This window comes from Pipistrellus kuhlii, unplaced genomic scaffold (genome assembly GCF_014108245.1).
Source record: "Pipistrellus kuhlii isolate mPipKuh1 unplaced genomic scaffold, mPipKuh1.p scaffold_m20_p_5, whole genome shotgun sequence".
NCBI classification, from domain to species: Eukaryota; Metazoa; Chordata; class Mammalia; order Chiroptera; family Vespertilionidae; genus Pipistrellus; species Pipistrellus kuhlii.
In genome coordinates this window covers 80,135,828-80,150,835 of record NW_023425551.1, presented here as the reverse complement: position 1 = coordinate 80,150,835, position 15,008 = coordinate 80,135,828, and the positions used below count along the sequence as shown (strand labels likewise).

The window sequence follows — 15,008 nt, the reverse complement described above, 5'->3', positions numbered from 1 at the left end:
AACTATTGTAAAACACACACACAAAAGAACACAAGAAGTTCTACCTAGTGCTTGGGAGTGAATGCAATACAAGTGCATCCTAATTTTGAGAATATCCATGTAAGGATGAACTGGAAGGCCCTCATTTACTTTTAATACCAGACATCTCTCAACCATTTAAGTCTAGTAACACAGTAGTGACAGTCAAGAGTTATCTATTTGTAGACAAGACATATATACACAAAAGAGGTAAACCAGACCAAATATAAAGACAGAAATCCAACTATATAAAACTGCACACTATTTATATTTACCTACTTTCCTCCACACTGAGGCGGGAATGAGGAGACGAACAATCCTCCTATACATGCTCATCTTTTTTCTCCTTTAAAAAAGAAACCTTTGAGAAGATATACAAATAGCTAATGAGCACATGAAAAGGTACTCTAAATCACTAGTTATAAGAAAAATGCACATCAAAATCACCATGAGATACCATACCCATTAACATGGCTATTACCAAAGAAGGGAAAATGACAAGTGCTGGTGAGGATGTAGAGAAATTGGAACCCTCATGCTGGTGGAAATGTCAATGGCACAGCCTCTATGGAAAAACTTGGTAGTACCTCAAAATGTCAAACAGAATTACCATACAATCCATCTATTGCGCTCCTAGGTTTATACCCAAAAGAAGTGAAAGCAGCCCTGGCTCGGTGGCTCAGTTGGTTGGAGCATTGTCCTGTACACCAAAAAGGTTGTGGGCTTAGTCCCTGGCTGGGGCAGTTAGATATGAGATGCAACCAATGGATGTCTGTCTGTCTCCCGCCGCCTTCTTCTCTCTAAGAAGTCAATAGCATATCCTCAGGTGAAGATTAAAAAAAAAAAAAAAAAAAAAAAAAAGAATCGAGTAACCAACTCAGGGGGGAAAGAACTCTATAGGAAGGAGACATCTGAGTTGAAAGTTGAAAGATAAGGGGGCATTCACTTATTCATTCAGCAAATACCTACCGAGCATCAACTATGTGTCAGGTAGTATTCTAGGCAATGGAGATGCATTGTAAACAACAAAACAATTTCTATTTCCGTGGAACTTACTTAAATTTTTATAAGAGTGAAGACAGTAGGAGTGAGTCTCTACTGCTTGTTCATGTTTTTTTTATTAAAACAATTAATTTCTACCTGTGTCACAGGGGAATTAACTTGGGTTGAGTCCCCTAGGGCCAAACAGTTTGATTCCAAGTCTGATGATGCTTTTTTTAAAAAAAAATATATTTTATTGATTTTTTACAGAAAGGAAGGGAGAGAGATAGAGCTAGAAACGTCGATGAGAGAGGAACATCGACCAGCTGCCTCCTGCACCCCCCCCACTGGGGATGTACCCGCAACCAACGTACATGCCCCTGATCAGAATCGAACCCGGGACCCTTCAGTCCGCAGACCAACGCTCTACCACTGAGCCAAACCGGTTTCGGCTCTGATGATGATTTCTAAGAACAAGCCAGCAAGGTAACATATGACAAAGATCTGTAGACTGTATATACTAGGTGTAATGGTTACTAATGTGGATTTTTTTTTCAATAGATGGAGTTACACATATGTTGATATATATGCAATTTTGGTGTTTTGACAGAAAGCTTTATAACTTCATATGTCAAATTTGCTGAAGGTATTAATATCATAGATATTTATACACTTAAAAATGTCAAATTTCATGCCAAAAAAACATTTGTGGAAAGTTATAATTCATTACTTTATTTCGAAGAAAAGTGCTGCTGAATACTTCGGGAAGCTTATGGTGAACATGCTTCATCTTAAGATGAACGCTGCTTTAAATGCTTTAAAAGTGATGATTTTGATGTGAAAGACAAAGAACATCCAGGTCAACCAAAAAAGTTTGAGCAACAACAATTACAAGCATTATTGGATGAAGATGTCAAACTAAAAAACAACTTGCAGAAAGATTAAACGTTGCTCAGCAAACAATTTTCAATCATTTACAAGCAATGGGAAAGATTTTAAAGGAAGGAAAATGGTGCCTCATCAATTGAACAAAAGACAAATGGAAAACAGAAAAGTCATCAGTAAAATGTTGCTTCAACAGCACAAATTGTGACTGGTGATGAAAAGTGGATTTTGAGAATCCCAAATGCACAAAATCATGGTTGATCCAGGTCAACCATCAACAGCAACTGCCAGGCCAAATCGCTTTGGAAATCGATTGTTTAGTGGGATCAGGAACATGTGGTGTATTATGAGTTTCTAACACCAGGCAAAATCATTAATACTGATTGCTACCAACAACAAATAATCAATTTGAACCATGCTTTCATTATGAAACGACCAGAATGTGCCAGAAGACATGGCAAAGTAATTTTGCTTCATGATGACACACCATCACACATTTCAAAGCCAGTTAAAGACACGTTAAAAGATCTTGCCTGGGAAGTATTAACCCACCCGATGTATTCACCAGACTTGCTCCTTCAGATCACCACTTGTTCTGATCGATGGCATACACACTTTCTGAGCAGCACTTCAAAACACATGAAGAAGTGGAAAATTGGGTCTCTGAATGGTTTTCCCTCAAAACATGAAAAGTTCTATTAGGATGGTATCCACAAATTACCTGAAAGATGTGGAAATGTGTAGCTAGCGATAAACATTACTTTAAATAAAGCACTTGATGTTTCTCTTGAAATTATCATGTTTTCTCTGATTACAAAATCTGCATTATTAACTGGTACACCTGGTATAGGTAGAGAATGTATCCTATTCATTTTTGTACCCCAACAACCTAGTATAAATGAATGATATACAACAGACACTTAAGAAACAATGGAATGAATTGTGATTTTCAAAAGCAGTCAATATAAAAATGGCAAAATGCCAGGCACTATGAGCAATCAGTGCTAAAATATCATATTACCAGTGGACTATATTCCTTCTCTAAATCTACTCTGAAAAATCTAATCTGGAGAATTACACAGTACCTGAATGTTCAATGTTCACAAATTTCTAATTAAAGGGTATATGTGGTAGAACACTAAAACATGCCTGAATATAAACTCAGATCTATTAGTAATTAGCTATGGAATCTTTGACCCTCATTCAGTTTCTCCAACTGTATATTTCAGGGGGTAGGCTAGAATGATATTTAAGGCTTACCCCAATGCTAATATTTTCTATTTAGAATTACTTTTAAATTAGTAAATAGATATTTTACTTTATGGGAAAATGAAGTTTGAAATGTAGAAAGGAAAACAACTCTCAAGGAATGGAAAAAGTTATTTTGGTATTAAAGAGTTTACTTTCCATTGCAACCCTTTGGCAAACATTACTAATTCTGAGCTTTACCCCCCTTAGATATTATACTGGTTTTCTATAGCTGCCATAACAAATTACCACACACTTAATGGCCTAAATAATACAGATTTAATGTCTTACACCTCTGGAGGTCAGAAGTCAGGAATGGACCTTACTGGGCTAAGAGCAAGGTGAGGCCTTGAGAGAGATTCTATTTCCTTTCCTTTCCGGGATTCCAGAGACCACCCAAATTCCTCATGGCCCTATTTCTCCATTTTGAAAGCCAGCAATATTGCACCTCACTGAACACTCTTCTATAGTCACATCTCCCTCTGAGCACAGTTACCTCGTTTTTAAAGAATCTATGTGATGACAGCCCAGACGCCAACATGGCATCAGTCGTACCAGTGAAGAAGAAACTCACAGATGTCAAATTAGGGGAGCTACCAGGCTGATACTAATGTGGGATTTCACCCCTAACATTGTTGGAAAGTTTCAGGAGCTTTTCAAAGAGGTTACTACCAATATCATAAAAGTATGTCAATGTGAAGAAACGAAGCAACTTCCATGTTTTTCAGCTATTGCCATTCTTACAAGGAACTCAAACACCAGGGGGACAAAAATACCACTGAAGAGGGCACAGTGTGGACTCCACAATGACCATGAACTTTGCCAATGACCTCTTAATCCTTTCATATCCCAATTAACACCTAGTAAAAGATGACTTGCACTGGGGGAAAAAAGAGTCTCTTTGTGATTATATCAGGCCCATTTGGATAATTCAGAATAACCTCATCTCAAAATATTTAACCTTAACCACAACTGCAAAGCCCCCTCTTCTCTGTAATATAACTAAACTATTAAAAATTCCAGTGAATTTCAGACATCTTTAAGGAGCCATTATTCTACCTACTGTATTATCGATACCTAGTCATCCAATCAAGGTCATAAGAATTGTTCCCAAGCCTAGAATTCTGTTGACTTACTCCGTTTTACAATTAGGGCTCTACAACATTCTTCACTTTCTCTCCCTTTATTTATTTACTAGGGGCCTGGTGCACGAAATTTGTGCATTGGGGGGAGGAGTCCCCTCAGCCCAGCCTGCTGCCCCCTCTCACAGACTGGGAGTCTTCTGCTCGAGGCGACCAGGCTGACCAGGGAAAGGCGCCAGCCCCATCACCCTGCTGCTGCAGTCACTGCCAGCCGAGCTGCCAAGGTGTTTTCATCAACATGGACTCCAGTCCCTTCACCAAGAAAAAATGGCAACTTTCTTTAGGCATTTTCAAGATGTGTCTTTCATAGGATATGACATTTCTTTCACTCTTTTTTATCCTCACCTGAGGATATGTTTCCATTGATTTTTTAGTGAGTGTGGAAGAGAGAGGGAGAGACAGAGAGAAACATCAATGTGAGAGGGACACCTTAATTGGTTGACTCCTGCATAAGCCCTGACCTGGCCCCAGCCAGGGGGGAGCCCTGTAACCTAGGTATATGCCCTTGATCAGAATCGAACCCAGACCCTGCAGTCAGCAGGCCAAGGCTCTATCCACTGAGCCAAACTGGCTAGGGCAGTATATGACATTTCTTAGCCCCTCCAGCAGTGGACCTTCATTTTTTTCCTCCAAGAGTGTGGTAGAAAAACCCTAGATCACCTTCTTGGATTCTTATAACACAAGTTACCAAGAATACTGCAAGTGGCAGCGGACAGGGGATTTAACCAATGAATGGTCAGAAAAGGTGTTTATGTTCGAACTGGTTTGGCTCAGTGGGTAGAGAGTCGGCCTGCAGACTGAAGGGTCCCAGGTTTGATTCCTGTTAAGGGCATGTACTTTGGTTGGGGAAACATCCCCAGTGGGGATTGTGCAGGAGGCAGCTGAATGATGTTTTCCTCTCACTGATGTTTCTGACTGTCTATCCCTCTCTTCTCCTCTCTGTAAAAAAATATATATATGTGTGTGTGTGTGTGTGTGTATATATATATTTTTTTAATTTATCATTATTTTTTTTTAAGAAGCCCTAACCAGTTTGGCTCAGTGGATAGAGCATTGGACTGCAGACTCAAGGGTCCTGGGTTTGATTCAGGTCAGGGACATGTACCTTGGTTGCAGGCACATCCCTGGGGGTGTGCAGGAGGCAGCTGACTGATGTTTCTCTCTCATCAATGTTTCTGGCTCTCTCTCCTTCTCCCTTTCTCTCTGTAAAAAAAATCAATAAAATATATTTAAAAATATTAAAAAAAAATAAAAAAAGGTGTTTCATCTGCAGCTCATGCACAGAGGACCCCTTGTGTTGTGTCCATTGGGCTAGGGGCATGTCCCCACCATCCGGAGGGGGCACACCCCTGAGACCGGCATCCAGCCCCGCGTTGTGGGCACTGGGCTTGGGGGCGGTGAAGACCCCGGGCCGTGCATGCAGCGGTTGCTGGGTCTCCACACGCCCCCCAGGGGGGGGCTGGTGTCTGTGCCCATAGGTCCAGAGTGTCTGGGGTGTTCTGGTACCCCGGCTACTCAGGGCTTACGTGTGGGCCTACATACTAGGAGTGGCCTGGGTTTTGAGGATGTTCCCAGGACCCAGGCCGCTCAGTGCCTGGATAAGCAAATTAGCCGCCATCTTTGTCATGCTAATTTGCATACTCACTCCTGGTTAGCTGGTAAGCACAGCAAAGGTATAATCAATTTACATGTTTCTCTTTTATTATATAGAACTGGAGGCCCGATGCACAAAATTCATGCAAGAATAGGTCTTACTTCCCCCAGGTGCCAGCAATGGCTTCCCTCTGGCCTCTGGGACCAGGGCTTCCTCCAGCCATCCACAGGCACCCAGTACCTGGGCTTCACTTTCAGCCCCGGCTTCAACTGGAAGATCGTCCGAAACATGTCTGGCCTAATTAGTATATTATGCTATTATTATAGATCATCCAGTTGAGTAACAGCATTCTAACATACAATAAAATTACACCTTACATTTGGTATTTATCATTCTGAAAATTCCCTCAGATTTTCAGAAAGCCCAAACTGGAACATTAATTAAGTTTCTCAACCTTATCAAATAAAGAGGGAATATGCAAATTGACCACCACAAAAATGTTGGCGCCCACAGTGGAGGTAGGGTTTCCATAACCCACACGAGCCTAAGGAGCAATTAGCAGGGACATGAGGCTGCACAGCGCTGGGCCGGGGCAGGGGACCTGAGTCTGCGTCCCCCACTCGGTGGGGCTTGACAGGAGACTTCAGTCCGTGCCCCCAACCCGGTGTCAGGCCAGGGCACCTCAGGCCACAACCCCAGCCTGGCAGGGCTTGACAGGGACCTCAGATCACGTCCCCCACCTCAATGCCAGGCTGGGGTACCTGAGGACATGCCTCCCCTACCTCAGTGCCAGGCTCTGGTACCTGAGGCCGCACCCCCACCTGGTGGAGCTTGACAGAGGACCAAGTCAATTTACATGTAAACTGACTATGCCCAGTGCTGGGCCAGAGTACCTGAGGGTGCACTAGGGGACCTCAGGCTGAGTCCTCCCCCGAGCAGGGCTAGACAGGGGTAGGGTCAGCTGGGTCTGGATCTTGCCCAATGAGAGTGGGGTCAGCTGGGGGTGGGTATCGCACAATTTTGAGGCACTGCGGGTGGGCAGTGGCTTGACTCTGGGTCCCAAAGTGCACCCCAGACCCTGAGAGGAGGAAGATTTTTATATACATTTTACTAATTTTCTTTCATCTCTGACACTTCTATTATAAAGAAAGGGCAAATAGCAGTATTAAAATATTTCCTCTAATTAATCTCCATTTAATGTGCACAAATTTCATGCACTGGGCCACAAGTCTATAATAATAAAAGCATAATATGCTCATTAGACCAGATGTCCTTCTGGAAGAAGCCAGGGCTGCGAGGGAAACCCAGGTCCTGGATGCCTGCCGGCAGCAGGGAAGCCCGGGTCCCAGGTGCCAGAGGGAAGCCAGTGCCGGCAGCTGGGGGAAAGAAAGCCTACTCCTGCACAAATTTCATGCATCAGGCTTCTAGTTTTGTAATAAGCTCAAATTTTAGATAAACTTGGTATACACAATACATGTTTTCCCATCTCATCAAATTTAATCACTGGAAAAGTATTTAAAAAATTATTCTGAGTCCCTTACAACGTAATTCCAAAACTTGAACAGCATGTTATAAATGCTGAATACACATGAATATTTTTATAGATTTAATGGCTTATCCTAGTATATAAAAACCCTGGGTCGTAACAACCAGTAACGATCAAGGCTCAACCAACCAGAAGTTAGTCCTGCAGTCAGCACTGGATTACCATGGCAACCCAGTGCTGAGATTGCTTCAGCTGCAAATGCGAGCCTCAGCACTGACCGCTAAGGGGGCTGTGAATCAGAGCTAGAGAGAGGCCTGAGTAGAGAACCAGGAAATGATCTTTTGCCTCTGTGGCAGCTTTTGATTAGCACTTGCTTCTCTCTTTCTCTCCCACTCTGGCCAGCAGCTGTACCTCCATTTCTCTCTAGGCCTCCACTGGGTCTGCTGATCAGCTCCACCTTTCTGATCAGGCCCCATCGATAGGCCCAAAGATGCTGACTGGCATAGGAACTGACCAATCAGAACCAAATATGGGTGCTGTGAAGAACCAATGGCTGCATAGGAGGCGGAACTTTTGACGCTGACTTAGAAACTGACCAATCAGAACCATATCTGGGTGCTGTGGGAAGCCAATAGCTGCCTAGGAGGCAGACCTTTAAAAAAAAAATTTTTAATAGGCACAGATAAACACCTAGCCGCAGCCGCACACAACAATTTCAATAAAATACAACTAAAATATAAAATGGACATTACCCAGAACTACAGGAAAGTTGACTGACTGGAAATTCTACAACGAGAAGCAAGGAGAAAACCAGAAGGAAGCGCGGAGGAGCTATAAAAGCCTAAGGTACGGAAACACGCGGTGCACACGCGGAGAGGACGGAGCCGGAGAGGAGGGACAGCTGAGTGCCTGGCTGGCGTTCCCTAGCGGGAAGGAGATAAAAGCTCCGACTGTGCTGGGCCCCAGTTCCGACTGCTCTGAACCCCAGTTCTAGGCCAGACCCCGGGGACCCAGGCTCATCCATAGGGAGCTGGGCTGTAAGGCGCAACCCCGGGGGAGCGGCGAAAGGAGGTCCCGGAGGCACGCACATTGTGCGCAGAGAAGGGACGGTCGGCTGTGCCTCGGGATTCCCCGGGCGGGAAGGAGACAAAAGCTCCGGACTGCTCTGAACGCCACCTCCAACTCCACTTTCAACTGAACTGAACCCCAATACCGGGCTCATTGGAGGAGAGCCTAGACTGTTTGGTAGCAGGCGAAAATCGAGGGCACCTTTCTCTCAGAGGTGCTTGCAATGAGTACTAAAGGACCCTGGGGAACACAGACTCAGGAGCCTCATAAGGCGGGGCTGATGGAAGCCAAGGCTGTAGGCTCCACCCTGAAGCCCCGCCCCATCAGGGAAGCTGTGAAAATGCCGAGACATCGAAATAGATCACAAATGAAAGAAATGGAGGACAATAAGTGACTGGATATAGAGTTCAAATCTACACTTATAAGGTTTTTAAGAATTTCCTAGAAAAGGTCAATAGGACCTATCAGGATATGAAAAGGGATCAAGTAGAATTAATAAGGAATCAACAAGAAATGATAAGGGATCAACAAGAAATAAAGAATACATTGTCTGAAATAAAAAAATATTATACAGAGTCCTAAAAATAGAATGGAAGATCGCAAGAATCAAGTCAAAGATTTGGAACATAAAGAGCCAGAAAACACTCCTCCGCAGAAGCTAGAAGGCAAGAGAATCCAGAAAATTGAAGATAATGTAAGAAAACTCTGGGACAACTATACGCAAACCAACATCAGAATTATGGGGGTCCCAGAAGAAGAGAGAGAGCAAGATACCGAAAACATACTGAAAGAAATAGTGACAGAAAACTTCCCCCACCTGGTGAAAGAATTAGACTTACAAGTCCAGGAAGCGCACAGAACTCCAAACAAAAGGAATCCAAAGAGGATCACACCAAGACAAATCATAATTAAAATTCCAAGAGCAAAAGGCAAAGAGAGAATATTAAAAGCAGCAAGGGCAAAGAAGGTAGTTACCTATAAAAGAGCACCTATACGATTGTCAGCTGATTTCTCAACAGAAACCATGCAGGCCAGATGGGAATGGCAAGAAATATTCAAGGTGATGAATAGTAAGAACCTAGAGCCAAGGATAATCTATCCAGCAAAGCTATCACTCAGAATCAAAGGCCAGATAAAGAGCTTCACTAATAAAAAAAAGCTAAAGGAGTTCGTCACCAAACCAGAATTATATGAATTGCTGAAGGGGGTTCTTTCAGAAGAGAAAGTAAATAAAGATAAAAATTATGAACAACAAATACATAACTATCAACAAGTGAATCTAAAAACCAAGGAAATTAAAAAAAAATCTGATGAACAAAATTAACTGTTGAATATAATAGAATCAGAGATATGGAAGGTGAGTGAACTGACGATTCTTGGGAAAAGGGGAGAGGGGGATGTGGGAAGAGACTGAACATAAACTGTGCACCTATGGATGAGGACAATGGGGGCATGGGGAAAGGATAGAGGGTGGGGTAGGAACCTGGTGGAGGAGAGCATGGAGGGTGTAAAAAAAAAAGGAACATTTGTAATAATATGAACAATAAAAATTTATTTTAAAAAATTTAATAAGTCTTTATGGTTTAGATTATTACAATTGTTTCTTCTTTCCCCCTCCATAGCTCTACTACACCCGGTTCCCACCCCACCCTGTGCCCTCACTTCCCCCACACTGTCATCATCCATAGGTGTAAGATTTTTGTCCAGTATCTTCATGTACCTCCTACACTCTTTTCCCCGAGAATTATCAGTCCACTCCCATTCTATGACCCTGATTCTATCACCAGTTTATTCTGACCCTCAGATTTTTCCCCTTATTTTTTTAAATTAATTATCTGTGTACAGATCTTACTATTGCCTCCCCCTTCCATACATATGCCCCTCCCCAAAGTTTTGTGTCCTCTGGTTATACTTATATGCATCTATACAAGTCCTTCGGTTGATCTCTTATCTCCCCCAGATCTCCCTATCCTCCCCACTGTAATTTGACAGTCTAATTTTTGCTTTACTGTTTCTATATCTATCTATTGGTTCATCAGTTTATAATGTTCTTTATTATCCATAAATGAGTGAGGTCATGTGGTGTTTCTCTGTCATTGACTGGCTTATTTCACTCAGCATGATGTTCTCCAGTTCCATCCAGGTTGCTGCAAATGATGAGAATTCCTTCTTTGTTATGGCAGCATAGTATTCCATTGTGTAGATGTACCATAGTTTTTGGATCCAATCATCTGCTGACAGGCACCTACCATGTTTCTCCGAAAATTAGACTTAGCGCATGGAAAAATAAGACATCCCCTGAGAATAAGACCTAGAGCATCTTTGAGAGCAAAAATTAATATAAGACACTGTCTTATTTTCGGGGAAACAGGGTAGGCTGTTTCCAAATCCTAGCTATTGTAGATTTTTAATTCACTTGATTTTTAGATTCACTTGTTGATAGATATGTATTTGTTGTTCATCATTTTACTTTTGTCTTCTTCCTCTTCTTAAAGAATACCTTTCAGCATTTCATTTAATAATGGTTTGGTGGTGATGAACTTCTTTAGCTTTTTCTTATCTGTGAAGCTCTTTAGCTGACATTCAATTCTGAATGATAGCTTTGCTGGGTAGAGTACTCTTGGTTGTAGGTTCTTGCTATTCATCACTTTGACTGTTTCTTACCACTCCCGTCTGACCTGCATATATAGTTTCTGTTGAGAAAGTAGCTGACAATCGTAGAGGTGCTCCCTTCTAGGTGTTTCTCTCTTGCTGCTTTTAATATTGTCTTTTGCCCTTGGCATTTTAATTATGATGTGTCTTGGTGTGGTCCTCTTTGGATTCTTTTTGTTTGGGGTTCTTTGTGCTTCCTAGGCTTGTATGTCTATTTCTTTCACCAGGAGGGGAAGTTTTTGGTCATTACTTCTTCAAATAGGTTTTCAGTATCTTGCTCTCTCTCTCTTCTTCTGGCATGCCCATAATTCAGATGTTGGCACACTTGAAGTTGTCCAAGAGGCTTCTTACACTATCTTCAAATTTTTGGATTCTTTTCTTTTTTTGCTTTCCTGGTTGAGTGTTTTTTGCTTTTGTATTTCAAATCTTTAACTTGATTCTTGCATTCCTCTAGTCTGCTGCTGGGTGTCTGTATAATATTTTTTTATTTCAGTCAGTGTATGTTTAATTTCTAGTTGGTACTTTTTCATATTGAGAGTCTCGATAAATTTATCGGCTTTTTCTATGAAATTCTTGAAAAATCTTACAACCATGGTTTTGAACTCTATATCCAGTCATTTGTTTTCCTTCATTTCTTTCGTTTGTGATCTGTTTCTTTGTCTCCTCATTTTCGCTGCTTCCCTGAGTTGGTAGGGTGGCTTTCTGTGCTAGGTGTCCTATATTACCCAGTGGGTCGGTCTCCCAGTTACCTGAGGTAGACCCTCTTGGTGTACCCCTTTATGGACTGTGTGTACAGCACTGTTGTAGGTAAGTCTTGATTGTTGTTGGTATCACTTGGAGGAATTGACCTCCAGGCCAATTGGCTGTGAGGATCCAGTATGTCTATAATGGAAGAACTGCTGTGCTGGAGACACGTTTATGGTGCAGGACTTGTTTCAGTGGGGCTTTGGTGCTTACTGAGTCTATCTCTTGAATGTGTCACTATGGATGTGAGGAGTTGAAATCTGGTGTCTCACACTGACTACTAGATACTCTAGCTTCTGGATCTCCAATGGGGTGCAGGCCAGCTACTGTCTGAGGCCACCCAGCAGGAGCTACAGAGAACTACAGTTTTCTCCCCTTTGCTTGGGGTTTGGAGGTTTTGGAGCTGTCTGACCAGAGCTGCAGTTGTTAGGTTAAGCTGCGATAGGACAGGCCATATATATATATACAAAAGTTGCTGCGTGGAGCTTGGGTGGGTTTGTAGATTGTGTGGGGCGGGGTCTCAGGGAGTCAGTAGGCTAGGGCGTGGGAAACAGCGATGGCTACCAGTCAGCCGTCTCTGTATTTCTGAGTTTCAAGTTCCACGTCCCATGGCCCCAGCACAGTAAACAATGATTGCTGGGCACACCTCTATAAGAAAGTCACCCTCACTTTCCAACCCAATGGCAGACAGTCCATCTTCTCTCCATAGGAGTTTGGGTCCCCAGCATCTCCCCAGAAACTGGATTTCAGAGTAATTGGGAGCTCGTCTCCCTCTGGTTTGAAAAAAGCAGCCAGTCACCCTCCGCCAACCTGAATCGCATGCCTCTGTACCTCAGCTTTTCAGTGCCTGTGTACATCTCAATGCTCTTTTCTCTTTCCTTCTAGTTGTAGAACTTCCACTCAGCCAGATTTCCCGTGGTACTGGTTGGGAGACGTTTTGTTTTTTAGTTGTAGTTTTGAAATTGTTGTGTGAGGCAGCAGTGTAGGTGTTTATGCCACCAACTTAGTTTCTCACAGACCGAGCTTTTGATGCTGACTGGCATTGAAACTGACCAATCAGAACCAAATCCGGGTCCTGTGGGGAGCTAATGGCTGCCTAGGAGGCGGAGCTTTTGATGCTGACTGGCATAGAAACCAACCAATCAGAACCAAATTGGCCAGCAGAAGAGGATAGTTGGAGAAATCAGGCTAGCAGGGGAAGGCAGTTGTGGGCAACCAGGCCGGCAGGGGAGGCAGTTAGGGGCGAACAGGCAGGCAGGTGAGCAGGTAGGAGCCAGCGGTCCCAGATTGTGAGAGGGATGTTCTCAATTGCAGAGGGTGTAGGCTGGTCTGAGGGGACCCCCCTCCCCCGTGTGCATGAATTTCGTGCACCAGGCCTCTAGTACATAACATAATAAACTATATATAAAGTATATGATTTGGTAAGTTTTGACAGATGTATGTATATCCATAAAGCTATCACTATTAAGATAAAGAATATATCTGTCACCCACAAAAGTTTCCTGTGTTCCTTTATAATTCATCCTTCACCAGCTCATCTTTCCAAGCAACCACTGATCTGCTTTCTGAATAGTTGTATTATATTTTACAGAATTTCATATAAAGGAATCATGTCTTTTTCCCTGTGGCTTCTCTTTTATGGTAAATTATATTGAAAATCAAATACATTGTTGAGTATTCATTCCTTTTTATTGTTGAGTACTATTCCAATGCATGAAGATAATGCCAAGTTTGCCTATTGATGCACATTTTGAATATTTACCAACTGATACATTTGTTTTTAATTTCTGTCTATTACAAATAAGACTGCTGTGAATATTTAGGTACAAATCTTTATGTGGTCCTATACATCTTTATGTGGAATAAATGCCTAGAGTGAAATGGCTAAGTTACAGGATACGTGTACATTTTGAGTCTTTAAGAAAGTACCAAATTGCCAAAACCGGTTTGGCTCAGTGGATGGAGCGTCGGCCTGCTGACTGAAAGATCCCAGGTTCAATTCAGGTCAAGGGCATATACTTGGTTGGGGGCACATCCCCAGTTGGGGTGTGTGGGTGTGTGTATGTGCAGGAGGCAGCTGGTCGATGTTTCTCTCTCATCAATGTTTCTAGCTCTCTGTCCCTCTCCCTTCCTCTCTGTAAAAAAATCAATAAAATATATTATAAAGAAAAGAAAAAAGAAAAAAGCACCAAATTGTTTTCCAAAGTGGTTGTACCATTGTGCATTCTCACTAGAAGTATAGGAGTTTCTGTTGCTCCTCATCCTCACCAGCACTTGGTGCTGTAAGCCTTTTAAACAGAAGGCATTCTAACACATATGTAGATGTATCATTGTGGTTTTAAACTGCATTTCCCTAATGACAAATGATGTTGACCATCTTTTCATGTACTTATTTGCTATCCATATAGCTTCTTTGATGAAGGGTCTATTCAAATCTTTTGCTATTTTTTATTGGGCTATTTTCTTTTTTCTTAAATATATCTTTATTGATTTTGGACAGGAAGGAAGAGGAAGATAGAGATAGAAACATCAATGATGAAAGAGAATCATTGATTGGCTGTCTCCTGCATATCCCACACGAGAGATCAAGCCCACAACTTGGGCATATTTTCAAATCAGGAGTCAAACAGTGACTTCCTGGTTCATAGGTGAACACTCAACCACTCAGCCATGCCAGCTGGGCACTAGGTGGTTTTTTAAATTACTGCTTTTTCAGATTTTCTTATATATCCTGAATAAAAACATTTGAGAATATTTTCTCCTATTCTATGGCTTAACCTGTTAGTCTCTTAATGGTGGCTTTCAAAGACATATTGCTAATATTGATATAGCCCAATTTATCTTTTTTCTTTTGCAAATCATGTTTTTGGTGTTATACTTTAAAAATTGTTACCAAACCCAAAGTCACAAATATTTTCTTATAGAAATTTTATAGACTTGAGTTTTATATTTAGATCTATGATCAATTTTGAATTAACTTTCACATATAATGCCAAGATATAAATTAAGGTATCAATTTATAGGGTGTTTTTTTTGTATGAATATCAAATTGTTCTACCACTATTTGTTGAAGAAACTTTTTCCCACTTAATTGTCATGTCATCATACTCAAAATTAATTGACCATATTTATTTCTGGACTCTTCTGTTCCATGGATATATGTTTATCTTTATACCAATACCAATGTTTT

The 15,008-nt window shown here is 41.8% G+C and overlaps 1 protein-coding gene across 1 annotated transcript in view; it reads right to left on the bottom strand.

Moving 5' to 3' along the window:
* Nucleotides 1-15,008, bottom strand: part of FKBP5 (FKBP prolyl isomerase 5) — a 123,102-nt gene that overhangs the window by 63,233 nt on the left and 44,861 nt on the right. The gene's annotated exons all lie outside the window — the stretch shown is intronic.